General features: G+C 53.7%; 1 protein-coding gene across 3 annotated transcripts in view; it reads left to right on the top strand.

Annotated features, from left to right (window-relative positions):
* EPHB2 (EPH receptor B2) overlaps positions 1-13,726 on the top strand; it is a 183,409-nt gene that overhangs the window by 12,597 nt on the left and 157,086 nt on the right. The gene's annotated exons all lie outside the window — the stretch shown is intronic.

Consider the following 13,726-nt stretch of genomic DNA (forward strand, 5'->3'; position numbering starts at 1 on the left):
TTTAATGTTTCAAATATACAGGAAAGTTGAAAGTGTAGTACAATAAACACCTATGGATCCTTCATCCAGATTCAACAGTTATGGAAGATTTTGCCCCATCTGCTCCCCTCTGGGTACGGGTATGTGTGCACGTATGTGCGTGTTTGACCAGAAGTTACAGGCGTGGACAAAGAACTAGTATTATTGAGAACTGACATATGCAAGTCTAAAGCCCACGTTCTTTTTTTAAGATTTTATTTATTTATTTTGACAGACAGAGATCACAAGTAGGCAGAGAGGCAGGCAGAGAGAGGGGGGGAAGTAGGCTCCCTGCTGAGCAGAGAGCCTGGTGCGGGACTCGATCCCAGGACCCTGGGATCACGACCTGAGTCGAAGGCAGATAAAGCCCATGTTCTTAACCACTATGTTAGATCACATGCTGAACCTTGGCAGTGCCTGGGGAGAGTAAGTAGGGTTCCCTCCAGCCAACCAGCTACTTCCCCCTGGTTTGCTCATTCAGTCCCCACCATGGCTAAGGCGGGAGCCAGTCGTGGCTTTTTCAGTTTTGGAAGAGGGAAGGAAAAACTCAGAGTTTAAGTAATTTCAAGCAAAATATGAGGTTGGGATTTATACCTGCATCTGCATGACAGCAAAGCCTGTCCCACAAAATGTTGGGGGACCCACTTTTCTCCCTTCCGGATGTACCCCTATTGTCACCACCAGAATGCAACCCAGGTCAGCAGAGGGCAGTTTGGTTCCCAGCTACAGAATAATGTGGCCCTTTCTTTTTGGGTATCGAGAGGAAATTATAGAGTCCAGTGGACTTGGAAAAACTGAGAACTGGCCCATGGTTCACAGTTAACCAGGTGGTTATAGGGACTCAGGCCTTTGGACTTCTAGAATCCACCATGCTGTTTCCTGATGACCCCTTTCCTGGGTGGCCCTCTCTCTGGCTAATTTCTGCTGCTTATCAAGACCAAGCTTGAGCATCTCCTCCTGTTTGAAGCTTGCTCTGACCTCTCTCTCTGGTCCTTCCTGCTGCTGTGTACGATGTTGAGCCAACTATCCTTGGTGGCCTCTGTACATACCCATTTTATAATGTGTACTGTGTCGACATGCCTGTCTTACTCCCCCACCCCCAGCCATACTGGGAGGTCCTCAACCATACTGGTTGGGTAGTGTACAATTGGATGAGTGGATAGCAGCTCAACAGTTGGATGGGTGCTTGAGCACCCATTGCTTGATTGACGGTTGGATGGGTAAGAGGCTGGATAGAAAGAGGATGAATGAATGAATGAATGGATAGTTGCATGGATGGATGGACGGTTGGTTGGCTGGCTGGCTGGCTGGCTAATGGCGGATAGCTGCATATTTTAGATAGCCGGATGGATAAATGGGTAGAAAAATTAGCAAACACCGAAACCGCAGTGCAGTTCTCCACCTCTCTAGATGCCCTCTGGTATCTAGACTGTGATATTTCCTTATTCTCCAGTTTCTGGCCCTGGAAAGTGCTGGCAAACAGCATATTCCCCAGGTTTGGAGAACTCTTCTGAGCCATTGACTGTGGATTTGCCAAACTTTCTGCACTGGGGAGTTCCGGAGAAGTTGGCCCCCAAAGTGAATTTCTGTAAAGTAAATCCTATTTTCCCATTGACTTGGCTCATACTTTTGGAGATATGTTCCTGCTGTCAGGGGCCGGTGCTCTCAGAGGCTGGTGACAGGTGGAGGAAGAGCGGGAACTCCCCTGGGCATCAGCTGCCCTGAGCTTCCACTCGCTCAACCTTGAGAGCAGACTGATGCTGGCCAGGAGCACAGGAGCTTGGAGCCAGGGGGAACAGATTTGGCATGTGGTCCCAGAATCCTCATCTGCCAGTGGGATGCCGTGCTGCTAGGCTTCTGGGATAGCACACTCAGTCACCTCCAGACCTCTCTGTTTCTGTTCATCTGTCCACACACCCTTCCTTCCTTTCCATATTCCACCTTCTTTCTATCCATCCGTCTGTCCATCCATCCATCCATCCATCCATTGTCTATTCATTCATTATTTCATTATTTCATTATTCTTAATGAAAGCTTATAGGATGCCAAAGGACATAGGAATTCAACAGAATTCGCATTATGATGTCAATGAGTTGTATCCCAGTAGAGTGGTAGGACAGGTCCCCTTCCTCTTCTTTTGTTTCCTCTCTTGTTCCTTCCCCTTCTTGTTCTCTTTCTTCTCTTCTCCATTAACCTTGTCATCAGAACCGCCTCCCACCACCGAGTCCCTGTTACATGCTAGGCCCCATACTGGCTGATTTTCAGACACGTTCCCGCTGACTCCCCGCAGCAGCTGTAGGTAATAGTTATCAGCACTTGCTTTGCAGATGAAAAAGCAGGTTCGGAGATGATGGTCTATACTGAGTGCTACAGGGGAAATGTCTTCCAGCCTGGGCTGTCGGGGGAGGCAGGTTTGTCGACCTAGGATTTTTGACACACAAGGAATGGAATGAGGGACATGCTTCGCAGTGGGAACAGCCTGAGCAAAGACCTAGAGGCTGGGAGAGGGCAGGTTCTCAGGAGCCACAGGGAATAGAAGTGTGTTAGGGAAATGGGAGGTGAGGCTGGCAGGGAAGGTTTGAGCCACGGAAGAGAGCCCTTGAGTACAAGCGAGGGGGTTTGGACTTGGAGGCAATAGGGGGCCACTGAAGGAAAGCAAAAGCAGGGAAGGGTTCAGGAAGGTGGCCACAGAGGCTGGCATCCAGGGCAGATCCAGAGCAAGGAGAGGCAGGCTCGAGGCTGAGGGGAGGGGCTGCCCAGGGCTGCCCTCAAATAAGCCAGAGCCTGGGTGCAGAGCAGTTGGCCAGCTACTCTGGCTGGGTGTGGGGCCAGAATGTAGCCAGTATACGGGGGGAAGGTGGGCCAGAATGGTGGGGACCCTGACAGAGAGAATATATCAGGGGAGGGCAGCTGCCTAGCCCCTTCTTCCCTCCCCAGAGCCTCCCACCTTCCAGAATGTTCTTTGGGATCCTGTCCTCCCTACCCCCACCCTCACCTCACCCCTCTGCGCCAGGGAAGGGTTGTGGCCACTCTGCTAGGGCTCAGCTCTTCTACAGAGCCTGGACAAACAGCACACCTGGAACCATCACAGCACTTAAAATGCTAGAGCCGGACATATGGGGAAACTGAGGCCCAGAAAGAGACAGCACACCGCCTGAGGTCACACAGAGCCAGCCGCTGGCCTGGACCTTAGGGCTCGGTCCATAGCCGCTAAAACTCTTTACGAGGCAGATAGGAACGGTAACCTCAGAGGCTCCCTTTCCCCGCTCTAGGGACTTGGATTACGCATTTCATATCTGCCTCTAGTCCTTTCAAGAGCGAGGTGTGATTAAAAATAAGTAACGGAGGGCGCCTGGGTGGCTCAGTGGGTTAAGCCACTGCCTTCGGCTCAGGGTCATGATCTCGGAGTCCTGGGATCGAGTCCCACATCGGGCTCTCTGCTCAGTGGGGAGCCTGCTTCCCCCCCACCCCCCGCCATGCCTGCCTCTCCGTCTACTTGTGATGTCTCTCTGTCAAATAAATAAATGAAAGATTAAAAAAAAATAAAATAAAATTTAAATAAATAAATAAATAAATAAATAAAAAATAAGTAACGGAGATGTTTAAAAATGACTTAAAACCATTTTGGTCTTCAGTTTACCCTTCTGTAAAATGGGAATAATAATAATGGGGAAAAAATTTCAGAGCATCCGATAGTCATTGTTTTTCTCCCTGTAAGACTGTAAGCTTCGCAAAGGCGGGGCTTTTGGTCTCTTGTTTGCACGTGTCCAGCTTGGTGTCTGGGACATAGTCAGTGTCAGTCATCGGCAAATGCGCGAATGAATAAGGGAGCATCGTCCTTCGTGGACTCCTTACTATGCGCCAGATGCTGCACAAAGGCTTTTACGTGCAGACGGCCGCTTCGTCTCAGAGCCAGTCAGAGGGGTGGCTGTGATGACCTCCACCGCACCGCCAGGAAGGCTGAGGTTCAGCGAGTTTCTAGGACTTGCCCCTGCTTCCAGAGCCCCGGAGCGATAGTGCTGGCCTGGAAGCCCAGCCCTGGGGGACCGCGCAGGTGCACAGGGGCTGCAGAGCTGAGCGAGTGCCGTGGCGTTTCTGGGACCTAGTTCAGGGTCTGGCACCAAGCAGAGCTGGAGGTGTTGCCTGTCGCTCCGTTCGTCCCCCTTCCCCTTCCCCGGACCTCCATTTTCCTATCTGGAAAGCTCCCGAGCTGGACACTGGCCTTCCCGGGGTCCTTCCACATGGAGCTCTCCCACTAAGGAGGCTTTTCCCCTTCCCTCCTCCATCCCAGCTGACAGCCCTATGGCCAGCTGTCCTGCCGATGGTGACCAACTCCCATTCCAAAGAGAAAAGGTCTCCGGAGGTCACTCGACGCTTGCCTCCTCTCCTGGGACGCCAGCATTTCCGAGGTCTCTCCATGCACTCCCGAGGGGCCCCGGTTTGGCCTCCAGACAGATCCACCTGGATGGCAGCAGCCGGTGGCCCTTGGGAGGGGCGTCTTCTCCCTGATGGCGTCCGTCCCAAGGTGCGAGGCTCCAGCTGCACGCGGCGGCCGGGCTGCCGCTCTGTCTGGAGCGCTGCTCGGAGAAACAAACACAGCTGTGTTTATTCCAGAAATTACACATCCTGATAATCTGCTCACTGGGGTAATGCCTCCCAGATCACAGGGGGAGCCGCGCCGTTTCCTGAGTTTCTGGGTGGATTTTAATTCTCTGTGACAACTGTTCTGTTGGGCAGACCTTGGGCAGCAAGTAGACCTCAGGCAGCAGACACTGAGACAGCTTTGGAAGGCTCAGTCCTGGCAGGTGTTCTCACCTTGCCCTGAGATGCTGCAAGGAGAGGATCTTTTGCCTTGAAGCCCCCAAACCGGGGTACTTGAGTTTGATCCCACCAACCCTGACTTACGCTGTGACACAGACACAAACATATGCACCTATGTTAAGGGAGCATCACCTGGAATTGGATTTTGAATCCCATCTTCTCTCTCTCAAACATTCCTAATTCTTTTAGGATAAAGACCCACCTCTGCCCTTTCTCTAGCTTGTCTCCATCACCCACCTCAGTTAGGGGTTCCAGCCACTCTGACCTTTCATCCCTCACACTCCCTTCTGGCACTTGCTTTGCACTGGCTGGTCCCTCTTCTTGGAATGCTGTTCCCTTCACTCATCGCCTGGATAATTCTTACCCATCCTCCATTTCTCCAGGGAAGATTCCTTGAGTTTCCTGAGAGCTCCACAGGCCGATCTTGTGCAGCATTTGTCCAAGTCATCATTTTAAATATAATTAATGTGTTTCTTTGCTCATCCGTCTGTCCCGCCAGACTGTAAATTCCATAAGAGCAGGGACCCTTATTGAATTGCTTTATCACTAGGTTCCCCAGACCTAGCATAGGGCCTGGCCCATAGTAAGTGCTCAGTAAGTATGTATTGATTGGGAGAATGAATGAATGAGCGAACAGTTCTCAGGATAAACGAAAGGAGGGTACACTTCTGTTTGTTCTTTTGGGTGACAGTTGGCTGAGTGCTGTGACATCCGTCATCTCTCTTTAATTGAACAGACTGGTATTGAAGTCTGCAGGGGCTTGGCACAGGGCCAGGCCCCAGGGTGGGGGTGGGGGTACCCACAGTGCTTCAGGCATCATGGGTTTTGCCTTCAGGAGCTCAGCACACTGGATGTGCCCAGCCCCCTGAGAGGCAGAGCCCACGGGGAATATACTAGACAGAGGGAGGAGGCTTTGGATACTCAGAGAGGAGATATAGTTTGGTGGGGCCACACAGTAGGTAAGTGGGCACAGATGTACCCTAAGATATGGTGGACATCAGCCTACTGACCCTTCCCCTGCTTCTCACTCAGATGGGGGCTGCCAGCAGGTCCCTGGCCTCTGGGGGTCTATGGCCTGGTGCCTTGACATCCAAGTCTCTTCCCGGTGGGATTGGAGGCGGCATGGACTGTCCTGCCCTAGGGAGGTTTCCTTCTAGTGGGCAAGACTGGAAATAACATCCAGTGAGTCGGGTGAGTGGTGAGGGTGCTGAGAAGACTAGGGCAGAGGAGAGGGGTCAGGAGAGGCCCTTTAGAGGATGTGATATTTGAGCAGAGGCCTGCACGAAGTGAGGGTGTGCTGTAGAGACCTCGAGGAAGGTGTTCTAGGCAGAGGGGCAGTCAGTGCAAAGGTCCTGAGGGAGGAATATGCACAGAGGCAGGATGACCGGGGGTGGGAGGAGGTGAGTGGGAGGAGATGACATCAGAGGGGCAGGGACCACCATCAGGACTTGGCTTCCATCTTGAACAAGATAGGAGCAATGGATGGTTTTGAGGAGGTGGTGGGATCTGATCTGTATTCAGAAGGCACTGCCCTGACTGCTGTCAAGGGAACAGATCTGGAGACACCGGTGAGGCGGGGTCCAGGAGGAGATGATGGAGGGGCGGGTGGCAAGCTGTTGATAGACTGCTCTAGTCTTACTCCCTGAACTGCTTCATTCAGTTTGGGAGGAGGGGAAGAAGCACAGTACATTTCTTCTGGTCCTGACCCTTTAGCCCTCCCCCCGCCCTAGGAGGCCCTATTGGCATTTGCGATGTGGGAGTATCTGTCTTCTTGTTTCTAACAGAAATTAATAATTTATTGATGACTCGATCTCCTGGCAGCCATGTTGGCAGCCCCAGCAAACACTGGGCTGCTCTCGGGGACTGGCGGGCAGAGGGCAGGGGACAGGCCTGGCCTGGGTCCCGTCCCAGACCTGGTCAGGACCCACAGGGTGACTGTACCATGCCTTTCCCTCTTTGGGCCATGGCCCATCTATCTAGAATGAGAGAATGAGACTTAGGACCTTCTGCCATGGCTGGCATGACCGCTGGCTGGCATCCCAAGGCCCGTGCTCAGGAAGCACCTGCCACCTGCCGAGATCCGTAGAGCAGTACAGAGAGGACTGGGCCTTGCTGCCACCCTCAAGGAGGCCAGTCGCAGCCAGCCGACTGGGTTGAATAATAGATGCATAGGAGATCCTGGGTGGTTAACGAAAGCCAGGCTCTGGGCTGCAGTGGAGGGCCGCTGACCAGCTGGTTTCAAGTCCCGACACCAACTCTTGCTAGACATGACCCAGGACAAGTGGGTCCAGAGTCCTTGCCTCTCAGAATCCCAGTTTCCTCGCCTGTAGATGGGCAACGATGATAGCCCACACTTAACTTACTCAGTTCTGACACGAAGTAAGTGCTCAGTAAATGGTCATCATCATTGGGTAGAGCACAGGGCACAGAAGCCAGAGGTGCGAAGGCCTCTTTTTAGGCCGTGCCCCGACCCAGTCCACATCCGAGGAGAATCTGCCTAATCATGGGTCCCTTGGGTCTCCGACCTTGCAGAGCCCAGCTGCCGAGGTCAGGGAGTCAGAGCCCTCTAGAGAAAAGGACTCCGCTTCAGGGCCCCAGAGACCGTGGGCAGGCTGTGTAACCTTAGGCTGTGGACACAGCCTCTCTGAGCTCTGGCGTGATGAGTGTCACCATCTGTGAGGTGGGGATAAGAAGAGTTGCCTCCCAGGGTTCCTGAGAGGATGAAATTTGGAAAGGGCTCAGAGCGTGGGGCTCCATGCATTCTGGCTCCCTTCTGCCCAGATGTGTGGGCTAGCTGCCTCCCAGGAGTGGGAGCGGAGAGCTAAGGGCCCTGGGAAAGGTGAGGCGGGGACTGGGGAAGGTGGCTGACAGATCCCTGGAGATGGGAGAAGGGAAGACCTGGGAAGGGCTTGGGGGCGGCCCGAGGGCGGCTCTAACAGTTCTCTTTAATTTTTGAGAAAACCTTTCCCCCATCTTCATATAATTAAGAGTATTTTTAAAATGCTGTGTTGAAACAAAAATAGTCCATTTCCATATGACCTCATTTCATTCCACGCCCCCCAGCGCGCGCCCGCGCGCGCGCGCACACACACACACACACAGAACTAGATGTTAAAACTGCCTTTTGTGCCTCTGCTGGAGGGTTCTTTTTTTGGGGTTTTTTTTTTTTTTTTTTTTTTTTGCTTAGCAGGTAAATATTTAGGGGACCTCCCCTCTATTTTCCGATTTACAAGCCGAGGTCCTTGAGGGACCCCAACAAGGCTGACACCACAGCTCTCTGCAGTGTAAAAGGCGCGTTCACAGGTCCTGTCCTGTCTGAATTGCCCCCTCTCCCTGCAGTCCTGGGAGTGAACATCACCGTGATCCACCACCTGGAGGGGTCACCACACCGTCATCATCTTTCTGCCAGCGGCATCTGGCCCTGGGCCTGGCATGTTCCACACTCCAACCCAGCTGGTGTCTGTTGAATACAGATGAGGAAGGAAGCCCATGTACAGATGGGGAAACTGAGGCTCAGAGAGGTAGGGTTTTGCTCTGATTCAAGCCCAGGACTGTCCACCTGCTCTGTGTCCCCTCTTTGGCTGCCCCTTCATGTCTGCCTTTTCTAGTCAGCCCCTTTATTTTCACGGCGGGGGGGCCAGACCCAGTGAGGACAACGGACTTGTGCACGGTCACACAGGGATGAGTGATGATGGGAAGGACAGAGAGCGTTGAGATGGTGTTGACTTTATAAAGCAGGTTCATATAAGCGACTTGAGCATATCCTGCGGCCTTACCCTGTGTGAGTTCCAGTGCTTTGTTGAATCAGCTGTGAGGCAGGACCATTGTTATCGCTGCCTTCAAGATAAGAAAAGTGAATCTCTGAGAGGTTTGGTACCTGGCCTGAGACCATGTGGCCAGGAAGTGGCGGAGCCGGGATTTGAACCCATGATCTTCTGAGTCCACAGCCCATGCTCAAAACTGTTATATTGGGCTGGTGGGACTTGGTGGGGGACAGAGGCAGGAGCTGAACTCAGGATTCTGGACTCTTGGCCCCCTGGCTTCCAGAAATAAAACTGCACCCAAGAGGCTACCTCCATTAGGAGCTCCTGAGTAGGGAGGACAGAGCTATGCCCTGGCCGCGCCCCCCCGCCCCCCCCCCCGCCACCTCCACCCACTAGAGGCCAGCCTGGGGTGGGGCAGGGGACTGGTAGCTCTCCCAGGCCCCTTTGTGTGGGGCTCAGGAGCAACCCCAACACTTTGCAGGGTCCTTTTACCTCCACTCTTGACTGAGATTCTGAACCTCCTCTTGAGACCAGCAAGGTGGGGGCTTCCTAGTCTTAGAGAAACTGAGGCCCCAGGGGGGTGCTATAGAAACATCAGTGGTTTTGTTTTTGTTTTTAATATTCTTAACTTCTTTGGGGTCACGAGGAACCTTAAGAAACTGTGAACTTCCCACGTCCCAGAAAATTGGAGACACGCCCACATGCTTTTGTGTACAATTTTAGGGGACGCAGACTCAGAGCTTCTGTTGTATTGCTCTGTGGTGCCAATGATGATGAAGACAGCACCCTTTCACTGAGCTACTCCTCTGTGGCAGGCAGGGTGTTTGATGCCATAGACACATTTTTTTCATTTAATCCTTGTAACAGGCCTGCGAGGTGGGGAAACTGAGGCTCAGAGACCGTAGCGCTCGCTAAGGCTGCCCAGTAGCGGTTTGAGGCAGCTCTGCCCCGGTCTGCAGGTTGCACTCCATTACCCCCGGCCTGAGGCAGGGGGCCCAGGGTCACAACATCCTCTGGAGGCTCATGCCGAGAATCAGATGCTCTGAGGAAGTTTGAAGTCCGTGGCCTCTGCAGGAGGAGTGCTGGCTTAACTGAGCCCTTAACTGGAGCAAGGACTGATTCTCTAACTCCCCGTAATTCCCAGCATGGTGACTCTACATCCGCTTCTCAGGGGTCTGATCTGAGGACAGCCCCTCTCCATTCTCTATGACTGGAAAATCTGCGGTTTACCCTGGACTCCTTTGGACTCATCCAAATGGAACTTTATCTAATTTGGGGAGCCTGTCTTCCCTGAAACTGCCCCTCCCACCCCAGGGTAACCTCCTCATTCTTCCAAGGTCCTCAGAGCTCTTCCGGAAATGCGTCTGCCCGAGGGCTGGGCAGGTGATGAGGTCACTGGACTTAGAGGAGAACCCCTGCCCGTTCACCCCTCATTAGCAGAGCAGCCACGAGAGCCTCGTGTGGTGGTTAAGAGCGTGGGCTCCGGAGTCTGACAGGTGTGAGTTTGAATCCTGGCTCGGCCACTTGTAATGCTCTGTTACCTCAGACAGGCCTCTTTCCCTCTCTGAGCCTCCATTTTCCGTTAGTAAATCGAGGATGATAACATAGCACAAAGAGGCCCATGATGGCGTGCCAGGCACCAGGGAAGTGCTGGGTGAAGCCAAGGGGTTGGTCATCATTGTTGTTGCCTTCCACAGAGGCGGGGTGCGTGTGTGGGAGATGGCACTGACTGCATGGGTTCTGCAGGAGGCTGGGCAGGGTGAGGCCTCCCTTTCCTCCTTGGCAAGACTGTACCTGGAGGGGGTTGAGGGAGGAGCGAGCAGCCCAGTGGGGAGGGTGTGGCGGGGAGGTTGGGGACAAGGAGGCCCCTCTTGCCTGGTTGGTGTGGGGAGTGAAGCCTAGGGGCTGGGCCGAGAGGCACAAAAGACTTTCCCCTTCAACTTCTCTCCCAAATAATTCTGGAGGCTGGACAAAGAGTTTCTCGGGGCCCCTTCCCAGCACATCCGCAGGGGCTCTGTTTAGCTCCCTGCCCGCCTCCACCCCCGCCCCGAACTTCACCAGCCTGCCTTGGTCGCCACGCTGGCCCGAGACGGATTCCCCCCTGGGGGGGGGCGGGACGAGGCCTGGGAGCGTCAGTGGGGCCTGCAGGCCGCAGTCTGGTTCCCATAGGAGGCCCCTTCCCAGCTTTAGCGCAGGGCCCTTTGGGGGTGGAGGCAGCCTCTGCAGCCCGCCACGTCTGTGCCGCTGACACTGCGGCAGGGTCACCGTGCATAAAGGCCCTGCCCAGACCCCGGGCCCAGCCTGGAATGGGGCTTTCTTGTCAGAGAGGAGCTTTTCTTCCCAGCGCACTGTGAGGTGGCGGCAGGGGGTCATCCAGCCTCAGAGGATAATGGAACTTCGTTGATGGAGACACAGGACCCCGCCTGCCCCCTCAGTGCCCCTCATCAGAGCGGGGGTAGGGGGGTTGTCGGGGGAGGCTGGGGGGTGCTGGTTGGCTTAGAAATGTCAGCTGCCACCTTGGCAATGGCTCTTTCTGAAGGGAGACTCCCCCTAGAGGCCTCTGGGTATCTGTGAATCCAGCCATTGGCCGGACCAGGACTCTTGGGCCAGTCCTCCAATGCCTCAGTTTCCTAATTTGACTGGCTTATGGATCTTGGGAGAGTCCCCGGGCCGGAGCGAGCACAGTCACCTTCATCTGTGCCTCCCCTTCTCCCTGGCCATTCCAGCGGCTCCCTGACTCTCCATCCCTCCAGCCACCACCTGAGCTCAAGGCCTTGCCCTTCCTCTCCTGGACCATCTCAGGGATCTCTAAATCCCATAGATCTATCACCACTGAGTCTTCTCAACTGCAGCTCAGACCCTCTTCTTCCCCTGCTCAGACCTTGGGTTCTTCGTTGTCTCAAAAATCAAAGTCAAACACCTTCTCCTGGTTTTACTAACCCAGCTGCTTGGTGGCCTGGTCCCTGCTGACCTCCCTGCCTGCCCTCGTCATTCTCACCCTGAAGCTTTAGGTTCCATACATAAATGCCATAAACTCCTGTGCCTCTAGACCTTTGTTCAGGCTCTAGCTATTGCCTAGAATGAATGCCCTTTCCATCTAGCAAACTCCTAGTCATCCTTCAAGGCCCAACTCAAATGTCCCCTCTCCCACCCCCTCTCTCCCGCTTTGTATATCCTGCTTGGCACCCACCCTCGGCCCTTTATTCACAACTCCTTTATGGATGACCTTATAACAATAAAATGTAGCTAATTTTGTCTGCATTAGCCTTCCTGTTAGACTAGAATGTAGAGACTTTTCTGAACTGACTCATCATAGGGCTGCCAATGCCCAGCACAGGGTCTGTTACCAGCACACTCTTAAACCAATGCTTTATGAATGAGGGAATGAATGAAGACACTGTCTGCCCATAAAAATAACTTCCTCCTCTATCCTAGAAGCATTTACAACTCAGCGTGACGCCCTCTCAAGACCTTAGAAGTGGGAGGAAGTGATCACAACGCACAGGCTGTTCCCGATGCAGCAAAAACTAGGCAGAACCTAGAAGGAGCCTGGAACTGGGTCTCGGGCCAGAACAAGGTGGCTCTTTTATCAGCCCCGCCTTCAAAAGCTCTTGCGTTCATGCCCTGCCTTGAGCATTACCTAATGAAGCCATATCCAGGTGAAAAACACCAACTCCTCTCAGAGATGAGAAATCCCCACTTTAGGGCTGGAGGGACTCAGCCTTGGGGGCCCACCCTGGCCCAGCCCCCTCTTTGGGGATGATTTTCACAGCAGCACAGATGGCTTTATTCCCTTGGGAGTCTGGTCTTTGCTTTCCCTTCTTCTCTTCCCTTTATCACTTTCTTGTCCCTAAATATGCCTGGCTCTATCCGTGTCTGTGTCGATGATCCTTCCAAAGCTGGAAAACCTCAAATGTCCTTGGTCTCAGGCCCTCAAGCATCAGGGTAATGGTTCTGCTCTGGAAATCCATGCAGATGATGGTCTCTAGACTAACAGCTTCCATCTCCGAGCATGCCTGGACAGCAGGTGCTGGGCTGAATGCTGCTGGTAGCTTAGCCCATGGCATCTTCAGAACAAGCACCCTGGAATGGGTGCTACCATTCTCCCCATACTGCAGATGAGAAAACCAAGGCTCCCGGAAGCCAGGTCACTTCCCTGAAGTCACCCAGCTCGTAAGTGGCAGAGCCGGGATTCAAATCTCCATGTGAGTTCCTTGCACTTTTCTGTCCGGGGACCACACTGCATCCCTCAGTCTTCTCGTTCATTCATTCATCAGCTCATAAGAGAGCTTTGTGCCGTCTTCAGTCATTCCCATCACCTACTCATGCCTTGCATTCAGCAGTTTACTGAGGACCTACTACTATGTGCCAGGGCTCCGCTGCAGAGGTTTCCAGGGGAGAAGAGATCGGTAGAGAGGAGGAGAGGTGTTCTCAAGCGAGGATGGAGGAACCCCGAGGGTCAAGGTGTCCCCATAGTCTGGCAGGTTGGGGACAGTGCCCCTGGCCATCAGCAGTGAGTGAGCGAACATGCTCAGGAGTCCGGGTTGGGAAACTGAGGCATACTCAGGGTTGTGGCCTCATCTCCCAGAGCTTCTAGGCTTACCTGCCACCTTTTCCTTTTCATTACACTTCCCCTTCCCTGAGCCTCATTTCTGGAGTGAACTAAACTGCCCCGCTTGCCTGGCCATTACAAGGCTCCAAAGAGCTCACCTGTGCAGAGGGCACGGCCTCAGAGGTCAGACCCTAGCCAGTCTGGGTATTTCTGGTGGCACACAGGGCTGACCCCTGGGGGGTCAGAATCAGAAGAGACTGGCCTGAGCCCACCCTGCAAGGCAGCCCAGCCCAGCCCAGCCCAGCCCCGGAGCTGGGAGCACAGCACAGGCTCCCTGCCCCCACACCCTGCCTGGCCTGGAATCAGACTTGGATTTGATGAGTGATTCATAACCTGACGCTGCAGAAAGTTTGCTGGGCTGCAGAAGGGGCTGCCCAGAGTTTGTGGTTTTGAACGCAGAGAAGAATTCCCTCGTCGGCTCAGGGTAGGATAACTTACTTGTTGAGGGAGACATTTTCACAAAATAAATCCTTAGAGAAACCAGGCGCTGAGGCAAAGAGGCCTGGGGAGG

Source organism: Mustela putorius, unplaced genomic scaffold, assembly GCF_011764305.1.
Source record: "Mustela putorius furo isolate JIRA1106 unplaced genomic scaffold, ASM1176430v1.1 tig00003853_pilon_pilon_pilon, whole genome shotgun sequence".
In the NCBI taxonomy this organism is placed as follows: domain Eukaryota; kingdom Metazoa; phylum Chordata; class Mammalia; order Carnivora; family Mustelidae; genus Mustela; species Mustela putorius.